Source organism: Chiloscyllium plagiosum, unplaced genomic scaffold (assembly GCF_037043375.1).
Source record: "Chiloscyllium plagiosum isolate Xiang-an unplaced genomic scaffold, Cpla_swu_hap1 HiC_scaffold_5, whole genome shotgun sequence".
Classification (NCBI taxonomy): Eukaryota; Metazoa; Chordata; class Chondrichthyes; order Orectolobiformes; family Hemiscylliidae; genus Chiloscyllium; species Chiloscyllium plagiosum.
The window spans coordinates 84,725,273-84,740,342 of NW_028270143.1; the positions used below are offsets into that span (position 1 = coordinate 84,725,273).

At 38.4% G+C, this 15,070-nt stretch overlaps 1 protein-coding gene across 9 annotated transcripts in view; it reads left to right on the forward strand.

The window, feature by feature from the left end:
- mllt10 (MLLT10 histone lysine methyltransferase DOT1L cofactor) overlaps window positions 1-15,070 on the forward strand; it is a 294,669-nt gene that overhangs the window by 203,339 nt on the left and 76,260 nt on the right. The window lies entirely within an intron of this gene.

Sequence of the window (15,070 nt, forward strand, 5' to 3'; positions counted from 1 at the left end):
TTTAACCAGTCATACATCTGCCACATGCAGAAGAATCTAGCCGCTATGAATTTTTTACTTTTGATGTACTTAGCCGTAACAGACTGGCCACAGACTCAGCCGTACTGTTTACAAGCTTGACATTGTATTTGAAATGGAGCTAACAATCCCATCGATCTGTTATTAAGACCTCATACGTGCACCTCCTAAATATTGACTATTTCTGCCCGCTATTGAAACTTCAATCATTGTATTTATCATCTCAATACTCGACTAGTCTGATAATCCCCTGACCAATTGCTCATTTCCTATCTTCGGGGTAGACTATAGCACATCCAAAACTTCTTTTTCCTTTAAAGTGCTTATGAAAATCTGCCTCTTGCATCATTTGTCATAATCCCCCTCTTTCCTCTCCTCCCCTCCCCCGCCCTCATATTTTTTGCCCTTTCATTATCAATTTACCTCTTGGGAAAACCACTAATCATTTTGAACATCAGTATCAAATTTCATTAAATCATCTTTGTTCTAATGAAGGACGCTCAGTTTCTGTAATCTTGGTTCATGCTTAAAGACATTAATCCGTGCATTAACTTAGTGGCGTTCTTGTGCCACCTGTTCAACACTTGATATTTTATTGATGTAAGGCACCCAAATCTGAGCACAATTTTGTAACTGTTGCTTAATTGATAATTTTGCGTAGTTTTACAATTATTTTATGTTGATTTGAATTCTCCATCAGTCGAAATAAATCAAATGCCGACATAAATTGCTGATAAGTGAATTATTCATTCATTTGAATTAAGCAGCCTCTACGTAAAATTAGGAGAATGTAACTTTTCTTTGTAACACTCTGTTCGTATAACTTTACCAAAGTGTCCTCTACTTGTCAATTTATGCATGTCTGAACCTCTGTGCCTCTTTTATATTGATATCGGTTTTATTGTTTCGTGTTTTTTTTCTCCTTTTTCTTGCTCCCAAGAGAGATCATCCTATGAATTTTCTTTTTTTAAAATCCCTGTACCTACAAATTCTACATCATGTTCATTACTTCTGTATTAACTCCGTTAAAGTCACTAGATGTTATTTATAAATGCAATGGCTGTCTGGTAAACTTCAGTTGAGAAGGCATGCTAGCAAGGTAAGTACCTTTTCTCTTTAAATTCTGCATTCTTTTACTTTCATACCTGTAACTTTAGAAAAAAATCTGTTGACTTTTTTTTATTTCTTGCTACCACTATCTTGGGTGGCACAATGGCTCAGAGATTAGACCTGCTGTCTCACAGTGCCAGGGACCTGGGTTCAATTCCAGCCTCTGGCGACTCTCTGTGTGGAGTTTGCATATTCTCTGGGTGTTCCGGTTTCTTTCCACAGTCCAAAGATGTGCAGGTTAGGTGAATTGGCCATGCTAAATTGCCAATAGTGTTAGGTGCATTAGTCAGGGGTAAATATAGGGTAGGGTATGGGTGTGTTACTCTTCGGACAGTCGGTGTGGACTTGTTGGGTTGAAGGGCCTGTTTCCACACTGTAGGGAATCTAATCACTTCTCTGATTACTGAAACAAGATACTTAATGAAATTTTATTTTTCACCATTAATTTACTTGTCCTTTCTTTTTCAATCTTTTTCAATGCTACTTTATTTTTCTTCATTAATACTCTTGGATTTCTAATCCTTTTCTCCATCCACGCTTTTTATACTCCACCTTTTTTATCTCTAAAGTTTATCATTTCACTATTTTTAAATTTAATTTTACATCAAATTTGTTTCTCTGAAAGAAGTTTCATCCATTGCTGAACTGTCTTATAGTGAGTATGCTAGTTTGCAAGCTAAACATCAGCCTGAAGTTTCCTGTGTTGTCTCTTAACCTAACTCATTGTTCCTCACAGCTGTAATACTCCTCCAGTTTTTTTTCCTTCTCCCATATGATCTTCACACAGTTAGTTTAGTGCTAATCACGTGCTTCTTTTTGATTTGCCTTTCTTGTCTTTTTTTGTTTAGTGTTATCCTGCATTTGAGCTTTGTCTCTTTTTATACAAATGGATAGAGCACATGTTGTACTATCTGAGTAAGTTAAGTTTGATCCAGGTTTAGCATCTGGATTGTGCTGAATTGGTTGAGCTCAGCCTGAGTGAAAGTCATTCAATTAATCTAAATGTCCATGGACTGGGAAAAGAAAACAAAACCCAGGGCTGCAAATGAAAAGTGGACACATGAATATGGTATTAATCTTTGCTATATAACCATGTTAAATAGCATGCTGACACTTGTTGTCTCACTGCACGTTAGAAGTACAACCATTTGGATGAGTTTCAAAAGGCTGCCTACACGTGTGGTTTTGCAGCTAAACTTTGAAAAATTTTCTTGACCAAAATGCATATCAAATTGTAACCAACCCACTGTAGTACCTTTATCACTTTCCAATATATGGTCACAGAATTCTAGCTCTATGTATTCAAAGCTTGACTTACCAATTTATTTTTCAACGCAACTGTTTTGGCATCTATTCATTTGTCATTTGCATCATCTGTAGTACTATTAACCCCCTGCTGTTATCTATCTGTTTGTAAAAATACTCTGATCCTTCTACATGCTAAGTTATATCTGTATATTTTCTCTTCACTTAAAAATAATTGTAGGTTTAAAAAGTGATAACATTTCATTGCCTATTCATTCTACACAGTTGAGTTGGGGTATTGATGAGCTATGATCCAGAGAAGGTGCTGCATATTGCGTCTGGTTGCTCAGTCCTTCCTTGTGTCACTCAATGAATGAAGGAAAGTTCAGTCATGGTTTACCAAAATCTAAACCCTCCCCTTTCTTTATGCAAGTCCTTCTGTGGGCATTTCTGTATTAGGCTAAACAATAGAACTGAATATGTTAAGCCCCTAACAATTAGGGAGCAGTTTGGGGCATTGAATAATGTCGAATGATGCAATTGAACCTGACAGCTTCAACAGTCAGCCTACTCATGGGACCTTAAAGTTGTTCACACTTGGTTTCATCTCTCATCACACGCTGGGTATTAAAACCCTGCCGGTGGGGAGCTCAAAGAAATTGGGCTGATTGTCAGGAGACCCTGCTTGGTGCATAACTTGTATGGGATATTAGCTAAGAGAAAAATTGCATCTATTACATTTTTTGTGCATTGGCCATCAGTTTGCTTTGTGTTGATGCATTTATTTTTCTTGGCAACATTCCCAAAAGAGGATGCATTGCATTCAATATTTTGTATATTAATCTAGAACTTAATGTACAGTTGTATTTTTCTATAAGGGTTAAAAAGAAAACTACATTATAAAGCAAATAAAGAAAGTTCTTGAAATGCATAGCAAGTTTGTCAGTATTTAAGGAGAAAATATGATATAACATTTTGGGTGTCATCCTTCATCAGAACATTCCTTTTTTATAGGTGCTGATAGACCTGCCACGTAATATCAGGATGTTCTGGATTTTGTTTTAATGTACTTTGAAATAAAACAGTTAAATAAAGAGATGTTAACTATTGTTATGTTAATGAGAAATGATACATAATTTTTTTTCAAGAAATCAAAATTGCTGAGATATATATAGTAATGAGTCTTTCTAATGATTTTGCATCCTGAATAACCGGCGTAACTCATCAATTCAGATTTAGATGGTCCATTTCCCATGCACTTTTAAAATTCTATTGAAGTAAATGCAGTGGTCTTTTTAAGCAATGATCTGAATAACTCCAATAATGTTTTCTTCGTAACACTGCAGGATTTGTGATATCATCAGGAATACTGTAGATTACATTGATTTCAATATATGAAAACTCAGTCGTTTTATAAATTGCAGATTTAAAACAAAGCAGGAAAAATGCTAATTATAAAATTTTTGGTTCTAAAGTGTTAAAAATTAAGGTCTGGCCTTTTGATCAAGTGATGCTGACCTGCTCAGTAAACATTCTTTAGTTCCTTTGTCCACTCTTTAGTTAACTTCCTACTGAAGAATGACTAGTTTTTTCTGTTTGTTTAATTCATGACAAGAGACCACCAAAATTTTTTTTGCTGAATGTAATAGGATGCCTCTGCTGGTCTTGCAAAGTCTTAGCAGATCATTTAATGCCTATGTTTGGAATTTCACAAAAGCTATTAGCTTCAGAAAATAAACCTTGAAATATTTGTGGTGTCAAAACTTAAATTTTACATATGTGTGGGAACTGAACAAAGGGATATTGACCCATTAAATGTTTAGAGAAAATTATTTACAAAGGTCTGTAAGTTAAACATTTCTTGGTTATTTCATATTTGTCCAATTCTGACAAACTTGAAGAAATGTCATTGTATTTTGATTGGTAATTGTAATATTTACTAATTAAACTATAATCTTCAATTATCTTGTGGTTGATTCTAAGATTTAAGAATATATTTGACTTGGATCATTTTAAGCCATTTTGCATTCTGTGCATATTTGGCAAGAAATAGAAATTTGGATATAATTAATGCAGAGAAAGTTCTTCCCACAACAAGTTATTTATATTTTACTGATAGTTGTTGCTATGATAGTTATTGCTCATGTTTTTGTCAGACGAAGTTGGCACAATAATTCTCCCTTATGTCTCCCTTGTGTTCTAGCTAGTAAACGACCAATTATTTGATGTCCATCTGTAGTACATTTTACTGAGAGACAGTAGAGAATCCAGTAAAATCCATTTTTGTATACTTTACGTAATTGAAAGTTAGCAATTTCCAATTTGCTGTCGTAGACCAAGGCTAGCATCTTTTGTGTATGGAGGTCATTGAGTTTCAGATTCTATAAAACTGAACTTCCTCCTCTTTCAGCCTATTCTGTGTACTGAATTTTCAGCTTTGACAATAATAGATCCTATTGGTTGGCAATCATCCCTTAAGATTTGTTAAATGATATGCTTCTTCTAGCCACTCTCAATCTGTTAATGAGTAATAGTATTTCTTGCTGCTTGCTCCTCTGGAAGACCTCAAATTATTATCCCAGAAAAGCCATGAATGAAATAGATATAAGTGAGCCTGTAAAATAAGGGTATGAATTGTTGGATATTTGTTGATCGTCACAGGCATTCTCACACTCCTGGCTGAGGTGCTGGGCAGCTAGCATGTTGCTGCCTCTGGCCTGTATAGAAAGACAGCTTGGGGTTGGAGAGGGTGTATTTAGTGTGATGGCTACCTGCCCAACACGGACTGGTCACCAATTAGAGGGCCAGTTGAGGGCACTCTTCTGACGCCATCTGGAATTTTTCAGATGGCAAGCCCCATGCTGCTGCAAAATCTGTTCGATGGACAGAGGTGGCCTCCTGGTGGCAAACCGGGGTAATCAACAATGGCTCCACTCCCCCTTCACTTGGCTTGATAACTGTGATCATTTTTAATAAAAATTCAAATATTGGTGACTCTTCAGAGGACCTGTCCATCTTGAGAGTCCTAATTGCAGAGTGTAGAACCAGGGATGATAATCTCAGGATATGGGGTAGGCAATTTAGAATTGAGATGAAGGAAAATTTCTTCATTCAGAGGGTGATCAGCCTACCACCAAAGGATGTGGAGGCTGAAACATTCTGTATATTCAGTTCAAAGATTGGTACACCTTTTATATATTAAAGACATCAAGAGAATTCAAATGAATGCAGGAATACAGCTTGAAATAGAAAATCAGCTGTGACCATACTGAATGGTGAAGCAGACTTGAAGGGCTGAATGGCCTTCTCAGAGTTTCTATGTTTCTTTCTACTTCCAAAATATATCTTTAAGTATTCTAGGTATGAGTCTAACCAGTGCCTTGCACCATTTTAATAAGACTCCTTTTTTTTTCTGTATTCTATTAGTTTTGAAATCAAGGAGAGTGTTCTATTTGCCTTTTGTTATTTGCTGAACTTGGTATACTCGCTTTTTGTGATTTATGCATGAGGACCCCCAAATCCCCTTACGTCGTAGCTTTTTGCAATCCTTCTGCATGTTGATACTATTTAGCTCCTGTCTTGCCAAAGTTCATCACCTCTTATTTGCCCACATTATATTCCATCTGCCAAGATTTTGCCCACTTACGTAATCTGTCTGCCTTTGATCCTCAACTATTTTTACTACTGAACTCTTTTCTCAGTCTACTCCAGTTGACTCTCTCCTCATTCCATTGATTAATCTTATTTAGGTTTACCACATTTGTTTCCTACCTAAGTTTCGCACACGCGAACTGAATGTTGAATTCTACCATATTATGGGCACTGTTTTCAAGGGGATCCTTTATTCTCAAATCATATATTAAACCTGCCTCATTCTGTATTACCAGATCCAAAGTAGCCTGATCCCCGGGTGGATTCCCACCATATTATCTTTGGATACTGTCTCAAACAGACTCTAATTCTATGATTTTTCCAGTTTACGAGCAGATTCAAGTCACTCATGATTAATATACTGCCTTCTTTACATATATTGCCAGTGATTTCTCTGCTCTAGATACTGCTCCAGTATCTTTTGTAGTTTGTCCTGTAGTCACACTTCAATATCACAGTCAAATTTTATATTTAGTACAAGTAACTTCAAAGTCTGGATAAATGCATACAAATAAAAAGAATTTTTCTGCTGCACTAGATTATGCAAGAATTTGGCCAGCATTAGCTGCTTGATGTGTGCTAGGGTTCAATTTTGCTTGTTTGGCTAAAATCCCAATAGAGGCCCTCAGAATTGTGGTTTGCAACATGAATGAATGCGAACTTTGGAAGGATTACTACTAGGACTCTTGGCTGACTGCCAAAATTGCAGTTACTCAGATTGGGTCATGACAGAACTATGATTTATTATTTAGTCTTACATTGTGAAAAACACATACTTGTGATGCCTTTTTGCTTCAATGTCCAACTTCATCAGAACAGGAAATAATGGAATGATTTCCTATTTGGTAATGATTCAGCATAGCAAAGGAGTATTGGTTTAATGACTAAACTAGATTTGGATGTTAGCACTTCTGACCCCTGCAGACATTCTGTACTGTGGAAATCCTGAATATTTGTAAAAAATCTGTTGTAGACCTGCGCCTTTTTTTTCAGTGCTTTAACAAGATTAAATAATTAGTTAAATTATCAAATCATCATCATTCTGCTAAAACCCAGTATTTGTGACCAGTCTGCAGACATGGGATATGCATGATAACAGGAAGTTACTGTTACACATTTTCCCAGTATTTGAATGAGGTGAAATTTCAATTTTATTTAGATTGTTGTTGATTGAGATATCTGGTAAAATGTTTGGACCACACCTTAACGGTATGTCCACAAAAGTACTTTTTTTTAATTGATTTCAAGTTTTGTGCTGTATAACAGCATAAATGCTAACAAACTGCATTTTTGATAGAGCTATAAATTCATTGAATTATTTTGAATTATTTTTTCAACAGTTGGTTTGATGCATTAAATTCAGCTCCCCTTCTGTGCTGACAAGGGACTCAAGCAGCATTAGAACTTCATCCAGGTGATCATTCTGAAAGATATCGCAATGTGTGTTCACAGCTGATTTCAATACACAGGCTATTGCATCAATACAACAAAGCCCCATTCTGCCATTCTCTACCTATTTAAATGCTTTTTTTCTACCAGTGGTAGTTGGGAACGGTTATCCTGAAAATCTTTATTGAATGGGAAGCAATTGGACTTCAAGATCCTCTGAGATCTTGTTTGTGGTCAGCTCAGTTAGTAAAGATCAGAATGTTAAAACTTGAATTTTCTTGGTCACTGTAGCTAAGTGAAAGCGAGGACTGCAGATGCTGGAGATCAGAGTTGTGTGTGGTGCAGGAAAAGCACATCAGATCAAGCAGCATCAGAGGAGCAGGAGGTTCAGCGTTTCTGGCATAAGCCCTCCATCAGGAATGAGGTTTGTGGGCTAGGGGGCTGAGAGATAAATGGGAGGTGGGTGGGGTTGGGAGGTAGTTGAGAATGCGATTGGTAAATGAGGGTGGGGGAGAAGGTGATAGGTCATAGAGGAGCATGGAGCAGATAGATGGGAAAGGTGATGGACAGGTCAGGAGGGCGGTGCTGCGTTGGAGGTTTGTGACTGGGATAATGTGGCTGGAGGGGAAATGAGGAAACTGCCAGCTTCCTCATTTCCCCTCCAGCCACATTATCCCAGTCCCAAATCTCCCCTCAGCACTGCCCTCCTGACCTGTCCACTATCTTTCCCATCTATCCCTTCCATCCTCCTCTCTGACCTACCATCTTTTCCCCCACTTTCATCTACTATCACATTCTCAGCTACCTTTTTCCCCCCACCCCATCCCCTCCCATTTGTCTCTCATTTCCCTGACCCACAAGCCTCATTCCTGATGAAGTGCTTATGCCCAAAACGTCAATTCTCCTGCTCCTTGGATGCTGCCTGACCTGTGCTTTTCCAGCACCACGCTCTCGACTCTGTAGCTAAGTACCACTCATCAGAAGATTTATCCAATGAACAATTTTAATTTTATTTTACTTTCAATACTTTCCTGTGTGCATATATTTCATAAAGTTTGAAGGTGTCCATATGAATTTGGTCAAACTAAGAATTTTAGTTGTGTTTGCAGGTGAGAGATCATTGACTGTATTGTGGCTTCTCGCCAGCCAAATTCTAGGCTGGCAAAGTTCAGATGAGGGAAGGCTACTGATCTGGGCTGGTTTAGAGACATAACACTACCTCCTGAAATGTCATCGTAATGACAAATAGGGAGACCTACATGGTGACAAAGCTTCTAATGAAACCTGGCAAAGGAGTCAGTCAAGTGGCTTGAAAAGACAGAGGTAAATACTGCAAAAGAAAAATTGAGATGATTTTTTTTGTAGGCTAAGAGTATTCTGTCAGGACGTTAAGCCATGCTTCTGTGAACTCTGCAAGAAATTAATGAACTTCCAGATCACTGTCTTCTCACTAACTTTGAGCACCAGCATCTATTTGGAATGCTCTGTCCCATGCAAGTCCCCACTTCCACCTGTGGGCCTTGATGTCATTCCCATTAGCATCCAGCAGGAGTCAGTTCAGAGCAACTTAAATGTGGCTTAGCACTTAAAGAAGCTCGATATGCACATTCAACCACCTGCATGCCTGCCATGCACCATGTACACCATAAAAGTGGCACTTGTTGCTATTAAAGCTACAGAATTAATTTACAGTAGCAGATAATTACTTGATAGTACAGGACATAAATTTATCTTTTTAGCTCTTTTTAGCAAAGCTTTTCACCTAGCACTAAAACTTGACTGAGGTGACAGAATTATCCTGCATAATAATGAAATTGCTGTATATCATGCATACCTATGATAGGGCCTACAGTTAGGGTTTGTACTTGAAAAGTACCTACTCTACCTCTAATTACTTTGTAAGAGGAAGGTGTCTCAAAAAATGAGCGTTGGTGAAGCTAACCACTTTACGCTGTTGTATTCAGTAAATATGTTCAATTCTCCCCTTACCAGGTCGCTACCATCAAACTAAATAGTAATGTAGATTGAATTTCAGTACTGGTAGATGGGTTGTGCATCATAAGAACTGCAATGTGTCAACTATACTGGGTTGTGATTCTGCTATTTGATAACTTTTAGTACAATGAGGATGATTTAATAAGAATTGTGTCAATTGATTCAGTTAGGCTTGCAGGGTGAACCATTTGTGCATTCCACACGTATTCATTTGCAGGATCCTGTCCTTGTTGGAGATTTTTCAATAAAGTCAGGGTTAAGCAGTCCCTTCTGTGTTCTCCATGGAAATAGTCTGATCAATCTACCTGATTTTAACCAACTAACAAAATTCACTGTTAACAGTTCCTGATGCGCCCCCATGCTAAATATGGACCAACCAATCCGCTCCGTCGTCTTGTGCTGTGTAAATTGTTCCTTAAGTTTGTTTTCAGGCATCCTAATTTTGATGACTACAAGATGGAAAATTGAGTTTGTGTCTCTTTTACACTGTTGTTTGTCATTTATAGAAATTATTTCGTTGAGAATTTAGCAGGAATGGTTGGTAAGTTTGCAGATGATGCCATAAATTGGTGATATCGTTGACAGTGAAGAAGGTTATCTAAGATTACAAAGGGATCTTGATCAGTTGGGCCAATGGACTGAGGAGTGGCAGATGGAGTTTATTTTGGATAAATGAGGTTTTGCATTTTAGTGAAGTGAACAAGGGCAGGACTTGTACAGTTAATGGTAGCACCTGGATAGTGTTGTCGAACAGAGACCCACAGGTTTATGTTCGTAGTTCTTTGAAAGTTGCGTCACAGGTAGACATTTAGCGCACTTCATTGCTCAGTCCATTGAATATAGGAGCTTGGACATTGTGTTGAAGTTGTATTGGGTGTTGGTGAAGCCGCTACTGGAGTACTGCATACAGTTCTAGTCATCCTTCTATGCGAAGCATATTATTAAATTGGAAAGGGTGCCGAAAAGGCTTACAAACATGTTGCTGGTACTAGAGGGTCTGACTTATAAGGGTAGGCTGGGATTTTTTCATTGGAGCAAAGGAGATTGAAGGGTGACCTTGGAGAAGTTTATAACATCATGAAGGGTAGAGACAAGGCGAATAGCAACAGTCTTTTCCCTAAGGTGGAGGAGTTGCAAACCAGGAGGGGTGGGGTGGGGGGAGCAGGAACACGACATTTGTAAGGTGAGAGGAGAAAAATTTAGAAGGGACCTTGGGAGCAACTTTTTCTGCCCAGAGGGTGGTTCATATGTGGAATGAACTGCCAGAGGAAGTGGTTGATGCAGGTACAGTTATAACATTTAAAACAAGATTTGGACGGGTACATGAAGAGAGAGGGTTTAGAGGGAAATTGGCGAAACACAGGCAAATGGGACTAGTTTGAGTTTGGGAAACTTGGTTGGCAATGACAATTTTGACAAAAGGGTCTGTTTCCATGCTGCATGACTCTATAATTGCACTCAACGGCTGATTATCCAACTAACCTTTTTGACCCTTCTGTTAGCTGATATCTTAAACTTTTCTCATTCAGATGTTATTCCTGTAACTGTGCTGTTAAAACCTTCTCAACAAACCATCCTTTGTTTCCTCCATCCCTGCAAGGTACTGTTCCATATCTAACCTCCCTTTCTCTGCAAAGTCCTCAAACGTGCTGTTGCTTCCCAAATCTATTCTCATCTTTCCATGTTTTGAACCTTCCAACCAGGTCTCATTCCCTGGCGTTGTACTGGGGCAACTCTTACCAAAATCACAAATTACATGCAAGGTGACTGCATTCCTCCTTGTACTACTTGATCTGTCTGCAGAACTTGACGGAGTTACCCTCACCATTCTCCTCCAAAGCTCCTCTCTCCACTGTTGTCCAGCACGCTGTGACTGCTGTCATGTTGTTCCATTTGTTTCTACCTAATTGTAGTGAGAGAATTACTTCAGTGCTTTCCTTCCTTTTCCTACCCTATTAACCTCTGGTGTTGCCTAAGATCGATCCTTCATCCCCTTCAAATTCTCATCCACACACTGCATCCAAAGACTCATTGCTAATTTTTGTGGATGTGCTAATGTTAAGTAGTTCCATCTTACACCATCTCTCTCAACCATTGTTTCTAATTTATCAGCTTAGTCACCGAACTTCCTAGTTTAATTCATTGAAATATAGGGATGGCTTAAACTGTCGTTTCTGGTCCTTGCTCCAAACACTGTTCCCTATTTATAGACTCTGTTTCTCTCAGGTCAGCAGTCTGATATTAAACAAGTCTATTTACAAGCTTATATCACATTTGATCCTGAGATGAGATTTTTCACTTCCTTTGTGCCAAGTCTAAACTTGAGTTTCCACTTCTGTGCCTTCATTCAATGTTATTCTGTCTCAGTTAATTTGTTGCTGAAACATTCATCCATGCCTCCCTTAATTCTAGACTTGATTGTTCCAACACATTCCTGTTGAGTTTTACATTCTAGCTGCCATTAGTTTAAAGTCAATCTAAACTTTGCTGTCTATTTCTTAATTTGCAATATTTCCCATTCGCCTATGTTTGCTGTTCCACATTGGCTTCTAAGTAAGCGATATCTTGATTTTAAAATTCTCATCTTGTTTTCAAAGCTATCTGTGACATTGCCCCTCTCATCTCTAACCTCCCTCACCTCTATAACTCTGCGATATTTTCCTTCTTGAAATCTGAACTCTTGAGTATCCAAATCCTAATTTCTCCACTATTGGTAGCTGTATTGTGTTACCCAGACTGCCAAGCGCAGAAATATCCTCCCTACACCTCGCTACCTATCTCCTTCATTTTCCTCCTTTAAACTGTCTTAAACTTATTTGCCCATGGTTTTGTTAATCGAAACATAGAAGATAGAAAAAGGCAATTTGGCCCTTTTTAAGCTTGCTCTGCCAATCATCACTATCATTGCTGATGGTCCAACTCAATAGTTTAATCCTGCTTTCTCCCAAACCTTTGATCCCATTTGCCCGAAGTGCAATATGTAGCCACCTATTGAATACGTACAATGTTTTGGCATCACCTGATTCCTGTGGTAATGAATTCCACAGGCTCACCACTCTTTGGGTGAAGAAATGTCTCCTCATCCAAAATGGTCTACCCCAAAACTGACCCCTGGTTCTGGACACACCACCATTGGGAACATTCTCCCTGCATCTACCCTGTCTAGTACTGTTAGAATTTTATAAGTCTCTGACGTTTTCCCCCCTTCATTTGTCTGGATTTCAGCAAAACAATCCTAACCTAGTCAACCTTTCCTCATATGTCAGTCCTGCAATCCCCAGATTCAGTCTGGTAACCTTTGCTGCACTCCCTCGAGATCGAGAGCATCCTTCCTCTGAAAAGGAGACCAAAACTGCACACAATATGCTAGGTGTGGCCTCACCAAGGTGCTGTATAACTGCAGTAACACATCCCTGCACCTATACTCTTAAACCTCTCTTAATGAAGGCCAACATATCATTTGCCTTTTTTTTAACCTGTTGCACCTGCATGCTTACTTGCAACAACTGGTACACAAGGACACCCAGGTCCCACTGCATACTCCCCTCTCCCAATTTACAGCCATTCAGATAGTATTCTGCTATCTTGTTTTTGCTTAGAAAGTGAATAACCCCACATTTATCCAAATTATACTGCCATTTATTTGCCCACTCGCCCAACCTGTCCAGATAATGCTGGAGGATCTTTGTGTCCTCGTCACAATTCCCCCTCCCACCCATTGTATCATCTGCAAACTTTGAGATGTTACATTTTGTTCCTTCATCCGAATTGTTCATATGTTGTGAATAGCTGGGGTCCTAGCACGGATCCCTGTGGCACCTCACTAGTTACTGGCTGCCACTTTGAAAAGGACCAATTAATTTCTACTCTTGGTTTCTTCTAACCTAATATTCCCTTAATTTGGTTCTATAATGCTTATGTGAAGTGCTTTAGGATCTTTCATGATATTAAAGGTGCCGTATAAAGGAAAAACTGTTTTTGAACTTTGCACTATGTGGAATCTTTTTGCTGATTTCTTTTCAGCTACCTTGTTTTTTCTTCTAGGGAAACATAGTTGTATTCTGTGGAGTATATATTTGGAATTTTATTTCATAAAGTATCAGAATCAGACCATACAGGAGGACACGCAACTTGTTTGTTTCTGTTGTCTCTTGAAGAGATATCCAATTGTTTGTGAACATTGTGGGTCAGTCTAGGTTCTCCAATCGGTCCACATAACTGAAACCCTTACATACCATAATTCTGTTTAAAATGGACCTAGAACAACGAGTATAATTATCATTGCACAGGAGTTTTCTATTTTGGGCTTCTTGGTCTCTGCAGTGTACCACAACCCATTTCAGCAATATTTTGTTCCCTTTTAATAATACAATTTTTTTTTCAACAGTTTATATAGGAAAGGAATTTTATTAACTACCCATTTTAAACAATTAAAACAATTTTCTCATTATCTTCCTGTCCCATCAAGTATTTGAATCTGGGGACAGGGTTCGCCAGTTCAACTATGCAGCACAGCAAGCATGTAAGTCACTATTTAGCCCATACCCTTAATTTTCTATTCTCTCCAAAGAAGTCTACCTTGCATTTGGGGATCCTTTAGTCTTAGTGGGGTAACAAAAGGTTTTGCAAGTACTTAGTGATTTAGTTACAACCAGCAGTTAGTAAATATTTTGCATCAACAAGCTGTTAGTTATACAATGCCTATTAATATGTAAAGTAAGAATGTACATAGCTAATCTTTTTGTCCATTAATGCTGTTCTTGCATTGAATAAATGTTACAATAATTGAAAAAAATGCTTACAAGAAGGTTCACTAGGATGATCCCTGGTATGGAGGGATTGCCTTACGAACAAAGGCTGAACAAGTTGGGACTCTGGAAAAAGTGAGGACTGCAGATGCTGGAGATCAGATTCGAAATGTGCTGGAAAAGCACAGCAGGTCAGGCAGCATCCAAGGGGCAGGAGAGTTGATGTTTTGAGCATAAGCCCTTCACAGTTTGGGGCTACTCACTAAAGTTTAGAAGAATGAGAAATGGTTCATTGAGATCACATAGAACTCTTAAGGGGCTTGACAGAAAAATGCTGAGATGATATTTCACCGCTTGAGTGTCTTGGACCAGAGAGATTGAGATGAGGAGGAATTTCTTCTGAGCCTTGAGAGTCTTTGGAATTCCTTGCCCTAGAGATCTGTGGAAATAGAGTTCTTGTGTATATTTAAGGCTGAGATAGATTCTTAATCAGTAAGGAAATCGAGGATTATGGGGAAAGGACAAGAAGGTGGGCATGAGGATGATGGAGGAGGCTCAAAGGGGCTGAACGGTCTACTCCATTCCTGTTTCTTATGGTCTTATAGTCACAAGGCCAAATAAAAACGATCTCTGCACAAAGCATTCAGCAATTTTATTAAAGTGAATACTTGAGAAATATTTTTATTGGTGTTCATTTCTAGCTCAAATTCTAGAATAGTTTGATCAACCAAAAGGTCAAGGCACCTTCCTTTGTACAGCAAACAATCAAGATTCAGGTATCTATTCTTGCTCCTTGGTGATTTATATGGTTGAGTCAGCATTTGTGGTATGGTAGGGAGGAGAAAATCTGCCGGAATTTTCACTTCTGATTGTTAGCTTCAGAAAAGCACCTTCTGTGTATGTGAACAGTATTA